The following is a 7,387-nucleotide window of genomic DNA, read 5'->3' as shown; positions in this document are numbered from 1 at the left end:
ACAATGCAGGCAGATTCTTTACCAGCTGAGCCACCAGGGAAGCCCAAGAATACTGGAATGGGTAGCCTATCCCTTCTCCAGTGGATCTTCCCAACCCAGGAATTGAACTGGGGTCTCCTGCATTGCAGGTGGATTTTTTACCAACTGAGCTATCAGAGAAAACCTTGAGGAGGATTGGTGTTAATTATTCTTTAAATGCTTGGTAGAATTCACTATTTTTTTAAATTGAAGGATAGTTGATTTAAAATGTTGTGTTAATTACTTCAGTTATATATATATAACTGAAGTAATTCAGTTATATATATAAATATATATATACATATATGTATGTGTACATAATGTACATATATTATATATATATGAATATATATGTACATTCATTTAAAAAATATTCTTTTCCACTATGGTTTTTTTTATCATAGGGTATTGAATATAGTTCTCTCTGCTATACGGGAGGACCTTGCTGTTTATCCATTATATATATGAAAGTTTACATCAGCTAATCCCAACCTCCACAGCATCCCTCCCCTAACCCTCTGACACATGGTACCACCAGTTCTCTGTGTCTGTCACTCTGTTTCTGCTTCCTTTGTGTGCTGTCTTAGATTCCACATGTGACTGACATCATATGGTGTTTGTCTTTTTCTTTCCTAACGTAGTATGATACTCTCTAGTTGCATCCATATTGCTGCGTGTGGCACTATTTTGTTCTTTTTAATGGCAAAGTAGCATTCCGGTGTGTATATGAACCATGTCATCTTTATCCATTCATCTGTAGATGGACATTTGGATTATTTCTGTCTTGGCTATTGTGAATAGTGCTGCTATAAACATAGGGGTGCCTGTAATCTTTTTGAGTTGTAGTTTTGTCTGGATGTATGCCCAGGAGTGGGATTGCTGGATCATAGCATAAAAATTCACTACTTACAGGTTGTTCCTCGTCTTTTCTTTCTTGGTATACTTTTGATTACTGATCAGTCTCCTTAGTAGTTGTAGACATGATCAGATTTTCTATTCAGGATTCATTCTTGGTAGGTTGTATGTTTCTTGGAATTTATCCATTTCTTCTCGGCTGTGCATTTTTTTTTGGCACATGCATATTCATAAGACTACTTAGATCCTTTAAATTCTGTAATATCCGTTGTAATGTCTTCTCTTTCATTTCTGATTTATGATTTGAATCTTTTCTCTTCCACTCCTCTTTTAGTCTACATAAATTTTTGTTAAATTGATCTTTTTTTAAAAAAAAATTTAGTTTCATCAATCTTTTCTATTGTTTTTATCACCTCTATATCATTTATCTCTGTTCTTCTGTTTGTCCTTTCCTTCCTTTTTCTAACTGTGGGCTTAATTTGTTCTTTTCCTAGTTTTTGAGGTGTGAGGTTAGATTGTTTATTTAACATTATTCTTTTTCTTAATGGAGGCATTTAGTTAGAATTGCTTTTGCTGAATCCAATAAATTTTGATATATTGTATTTTCATTTATTTTAAGTTTTTTTTTTTTCTGTTTGGTTTATCTGGCCCAATGATCTCTTAGGAGTGTTTTTTAATTTCCACTTATTTGTGAAACTTCCAGCTTTCCCAACTATTGATTTCCATTTTCATTCCATTTGTAGTTAGAAATAATACTTGATTTGATTTCAGCAGTTTAACTTTGTGAAGACTTGTTTTGTGACCTAGCATTTGATCTATCCTGGAGAATGTTTTATGTGCACTGACAATATTGTGTATTCTGCTGCTGTTGGATGGACTATTTTTAAAAATTTATTTAATTTATTTTTGCTTTTGGCTGTGCTGGGTCTTTGCTGTTGCATGTGGGCTTTCTCTAGTTGCAGTCAGTGGGGGCTGCTCTTCACTGGTGCACAGGCTTCTCACTGTGGTGGCTTCTCTTGTTGCAGAGCCCGGGCTCTAGGCTCATGGACTCAGTAGTTGTGGCTCGAGGGCTGTAGAATGCAGACTCAGTATTGTGGTTCATGGGCTTTAGAATGAGGGCTCAGTATTGGGGTTCATGGGCTTTAGAATGAGGGCTCAGTATTGGGGTTCATGGGCTTTAGATTGAGGGCTCAGTATTGTGGTTCATGCGCTTTAGAATGAGGGCTCAGTATTGGGGTACCTGGGCTTAGCTGCTCTGTGGCATGTGGAATCTTCCTGGACCAGGGGTCAAACCCATGTTCCCTGCATTGGCAGGTGGATTCTTATCCACTGTACCAACAGGAAAGTCTGCATGGACTGTTATATAGATATCTGTTATGTCCATTTGGTATATAAATTGTAGTTCAAATCCAATATTTCCTTTTAATTTTGTGTCTGAATGATCTATCCATTGTTGAAGTGGAGTATTGGAGTCCCTACTACTGTTGCATTGTTATTCTGCCTTCAGATCTATTAATATTTGTTTAATATATTTAGGTGATTCGCTGTTGGTGTTTATGTATTTACAGTGTTATTACCTCTTGATGGGTTGATCTCTTTATCATTACACAAGGACTTTCTTTGTCTCTTGTTACAGACAAATCTATTTTGTCTAAGTGTAGGTATCCCTGCTCTCTTTTAGTTTCTATTTATATAGAATATCTTTTTCCATTTATTTACTTTCAACTTATGAATGTCTTTAAGGTTGAAGTAAATCTCTTGTAGGCTACATATATCAGGTCTTTTTTTTCTTTTTTTAATTATCCATTAGCCATTCTATTCCTTTTGATTGAATAATCTAATCAATTTACTTCTAAAGTGATTATTGATAGGTAAGGATTTATTGTTGCCATCTTGTTTTCTGGTTATTTTGAGGTTCTGTTGTTTCTTCCTCTCCTGCTGTCTTCCTTTGTGAATTGATGATTTTAGCATAGTTGTATATTTTGATTCCTTTCTCTTTTTCTTTTGTGTATCTACTATAGGTTTTTTCTTTGTCATAAGGCTTACATAACCATCTTATACTTTTAGCTGTCTATTTAAAGCTGATAATAACTTTTTATTTTGTTGTGCTCTGCGGCATCTGGGATCCTATTAGTTTGATGCAAACATAACCGTGGTTTTGGGCCATGAACTTTAAATCGTTATAATTAGGCTCTAACACATCTTTATTCATCCAAATAGGAACCATTACAATCAACACATTTTTTGCGCTTGAGAAATAAGTTTGTTTATTCTTGTATCACAAAAATTCATGCCTTAGGATTTGATGAACTCTTGGAAAGCATTTTCTGCCTCCTGCTGGTTGTGGAAGCATTTTCCTTGCAAGAAGTTGTCAAGGTGTCTGAAGAAGTGGTAGTTGGTTGGCAGGAGCCCAGGTGGATATGGCAGATGAGGCAAAACTTTGTAGCACAATTTGTTCAACTTTTGAAGCCTTGCTTGTGCGATGTGTGGTTGGGTGTTGTCTTGGAGAAGGCTTGTGCGACGTGTGGTTGGGTGTTGTCTTGGAGAAGGCTTGTGCGATGTGTGGTTGGGTGTTGTCTTGGAGGAGAATTTGGCCCTTTCTGCTGACCAGTGCCGGCTACAGGCGTTGCAGTTTTCAGAGAATCTCATTAATTTGCTTACCCTGCTTCTCAGGTGTAACGGTTTTGCTGGGATTCAGAAAACTAGCGGATCAGACAGGCAGCAGACCAGCAAGCAATGACTGTGATCTTTTTTTTTTTTTTGTTTAGTGCAAGTTTAACTTTGGGAAGTGCTTTGGAGCTTCTTCTTGGTCCAACCACTGAGCTGGTTATCACTAGTTGTCATATAAAATCCACTTTTTGTTGCACAATCCGATTGAGAAATGTTTCGTTGTTGTTGTGTAGAATAGGAGAAGAGGACACTTCAAAAGGATGGTTATTTTTTGATTTTCAGGCAGTTCATGAGGCACCCACTTGTCGAGGTTTTTTCACCTTTCCAATTTTCTTCAAATGCTGAATGACCATATAATGGTTGACGTTGAGTTCTTTGGTAGTTGTAAGAGGATCAGCTTCTATGATTGCTCTCAGTTGCTTGTTGTCAACTTCCGATGGCTGGCCGCTGTGCTTCTCATCTTCAAGGCTCTTGTCTCCTTTACAAAATTTCTTGAACCACCACTGCACTGTGTGTTTGTTGGCAGTTCCTGGGCCAAATGTGTTGTTGATATGGTGAGTTGTCTCTGCAGGTTTATGACCCATTTTGAACTCGATTCAGAAAATAGCTTGAATTTACTTTTTGTCTAACATTATTTCCACAGTCTGAAATACATGTGAAATACATAGCAAGTAATAAGTCATTAGCAAAAAAACATAAAGTAAGAAATGTGCATTAAGATGATGCAAAAGATAACCACATTTAAGAATGCATTCCAATATCAAACAGCAAATTCAACAGTGCAAAACCAGTTACTTTTGCACCAATCTAATCGTTCCCAGACCAGGAGCTGAACCTGCACCTACTGCTAGTAGTCATGGGTCTTAACCGTTGGACCTCCAGGGAAGTCCCTACAGCTACTAATAACTTACCTCTAATGGAAAACATAATCTCTACCCTCTTACTCTTTCCCTCTGATGTTTTTGATATCACAGTTTACCTCTCTTTATATTTTGCGTCTATTAACACATTGTTGTAGCTGTAGTTATTTTTAACTGGCACCAAAGAATCCAGGCCACCCAGAAATTCAGGCTGCACAGTCTTGGTGTTTCATGGGGAAACTGGTGCAGATGAAATGGAGAGCTAGATCAATTTTCACAGGTGAAGTCCCTCCGGGTATATTTGTTAGACATCCAGCTTTCTGTAATGGAAAGATGCCCACTTCAAGTGCCTAGTTGCTCATGTTGAGCTTGCTAAATTGATGGAGTGATTGTTGGATCTCTGGAAATATTGGAGTTGCTTGGCAGGCTTCAGACTGATGAAAATTGTCTCCTAGTTTGCTGGTCCATTGTCAAGCTGGGAACCACTTAGCTCTGAGGGGGCGAGAGGTGATGTCAGAGTTAGCCAATAGTCTCCTATGGTGTCTGTGTATTTCTTTTTTTTTTTTTAATTGGAGGATAATTGCTTTACAATGTTCTGTTGATTTCTGCTGGATAATAATGCATATCAGTCATAATTATAATATATCCCTTTGCTCTTGCGCCTCCCACCTCCCATCCTACCCCTCTAGGTCATCACAGAGTGCCAGGCTGGCCTCCCTGTGTTCTCTAACAGCTTCCCACTAGCTGCCTGTTTCACACATGATAGTGTAGATATGCCAATGCTTCTTTCTCATTTTGTCCTACCCTCTCCTTCCCCTGCTGTGTTCACAAGTATTTTAACAATTTATTTGAACCAGGGTGAAAGATCTAGGCCTGTGCTCTCCAACAGAAATATAATGCCAGCAGTGTGTGTGGTTTATAATTATCTGATGACCTTATTTAGAAAAGTTAAAAGATCCAGAGAAATGAAAATGCTTGTCTGCACAAAGTCTTGCACATGAATGTTCATAGCAGTTTTACTCATAATTGCCAAAACGTGGAAACAATTCAAGTGTTCAGTAACTGATGAACAGAAAAACAAAATGTGGCATATCCATACAAGGGAATATTATTTGACAATAAAATTAAATGAAGTGCTGACACATGCTATAAAACGGATGAAGCTTCAAAACGTGCTGAGTGAAGGGAGCCCGATGCAAAAGGCCTGGCACCGTATGATTGCACGTCTATGGAATGTCCAGAACAGGCAGATTTCTAGAGACCAAAAGTAGACTAGTGGTTGTCGAGGGCTGAGGGAGAATGGGAATGGGGAGAGGGGCGACTGCTAATGGGTCCAGCATTTCTTTCTGGAGTGGTGAAAATGTTCTAAAATTGATCGTAGTGATGGGGGCAGAGCTCTATGAATAGATTAAAAACCAACGAGTTGCATATTTTAGACGAGTGAGTTGTATGGCATGTGAATTACGTGTTTTAAAAAGTAAAAAGACCGTAACCTTAAGATTACAGTGGGGAGGGTGGGGAAGGTATAGGGAAGGAATTTGGGACTGATATGTATACACTGCTATATTTACAGTGGATAACCAACTAACCAACAAAGGCCTACACTCTAGCACAGGGAACGCTGCTCAATATTATGTAACATCCTAAATGGGAAAAGAATTTGAAAGAGGATACATGTATATGCATGGGCTTCCCAGGTGGCTCAGTGGGTAAAGAATCTGCCTACAAGGCAGGAGACGCAGGAGACATGGGTTCAATCCCTGGGTTGGGAAGATCCCCTGGGGGAGGGCACAGCAACCCGCTCCAGTATTCTTGCCTGGAGAATCCCATGGACAGAGGATCCTGGCAGGCTATAGTCCATAGGGTCGCAAAGAGTCAGACAAGACTTGAGTGACTAAGCATGCCTGTGCAAACACACACACACACACACACACACACACACACACACATAATGTATAACTGAATCACTTTGCTGTACACCTGAAATGAACACAACATTGTTAATCAACTACATGCCAATATAAAATAAAAAGCTAAAAGAAATAGGTAAAGTTAATTTTACTAATATATTTTAGTGGACTCAAAATATCCTAAATAGTATCATTTAAAGCTGCAATCAATGCAAACCATTATTTTTATGGGAGTTTTTATTGAAATAAAACAAATTAAGTATAGAGTTTGATCAGTATATAATATACAGTGTTATTATATAGAAATTACTACCACCACTTAAGCTGGAATTATTGCTAATAGAGCTGATGCCCACAGAAGTCATTCACTCTTCTAAAAGGTAAACATTATTCTCATTTGGTGTTCAACATTATTAGTGAGATATCTCAGTTCTATGCTGGTAACAGATCCTTGAAATCTGCTGTGTATTTTACAGTCACAGCGCATCACTTTGGACCAGACATTTATTAGGCGCTCAGTAGCACATGTGGTTAGTGGTTCCATATTGGAAGGTTCAAATCTAGGCAGTTTTAGCTTCCTACCAGCAAAGGGCTCTCTCTGTATTCCTTTGTATTTTCCTTTATAAACTCAAATAGGCTTGGGTTCAGATCACCTTTTGCCACTTACTAGGAATATAACTTTGAGTCTGTAATTTAGTCTTTATAGATGAGTTTTCTTTTCTGCGAAATGAGTATAAAGAGGGATTGCAGTCAGGACTGAGATACTCAGTGGAAAGCTAGAATGGTGCTTGGCATATGATGCTCAGTCAGTATTAGTTCGTATTATTTCTTGATCCCCTGGGGCAGGACAGCCTGTGTACTCAGGTGGGAAAGACGGGAACAGAAAACCTGGGCTCAGATCCTGGTCCTGTCATGTACAAGCTGGCTTGTAGAAGAGCCCGTCACACCTGCCTATCCTGCACACCCACAGCCCCTTCAGAGGGTTTCTTTGCTCTGAGTTATCCGCTTTGCACTTAGGACTCAGGATACAGCTGTTTGGAAAGGAATGGAACCCCACTAAGTGCAGGCAACATC

Source organism: Ovis canadensis, chromosome 24, assembly GCF_042477335.2.
Source record: "Ovis canadensis isolate MfBH-ARS-UI-01 breed Bighorn chromosome 24, ARS-UI_OviCan_v2, whole genome shotgun sequence".
Lineage (NCBI taxonomy): Eukaryota > Metazoa > Chordata > Mammalia > Artiodactyla > Bovidae > Ovis > Ovis canadensis.
This window is presented reverse-complemented; position numbering follows the sequence as displayed.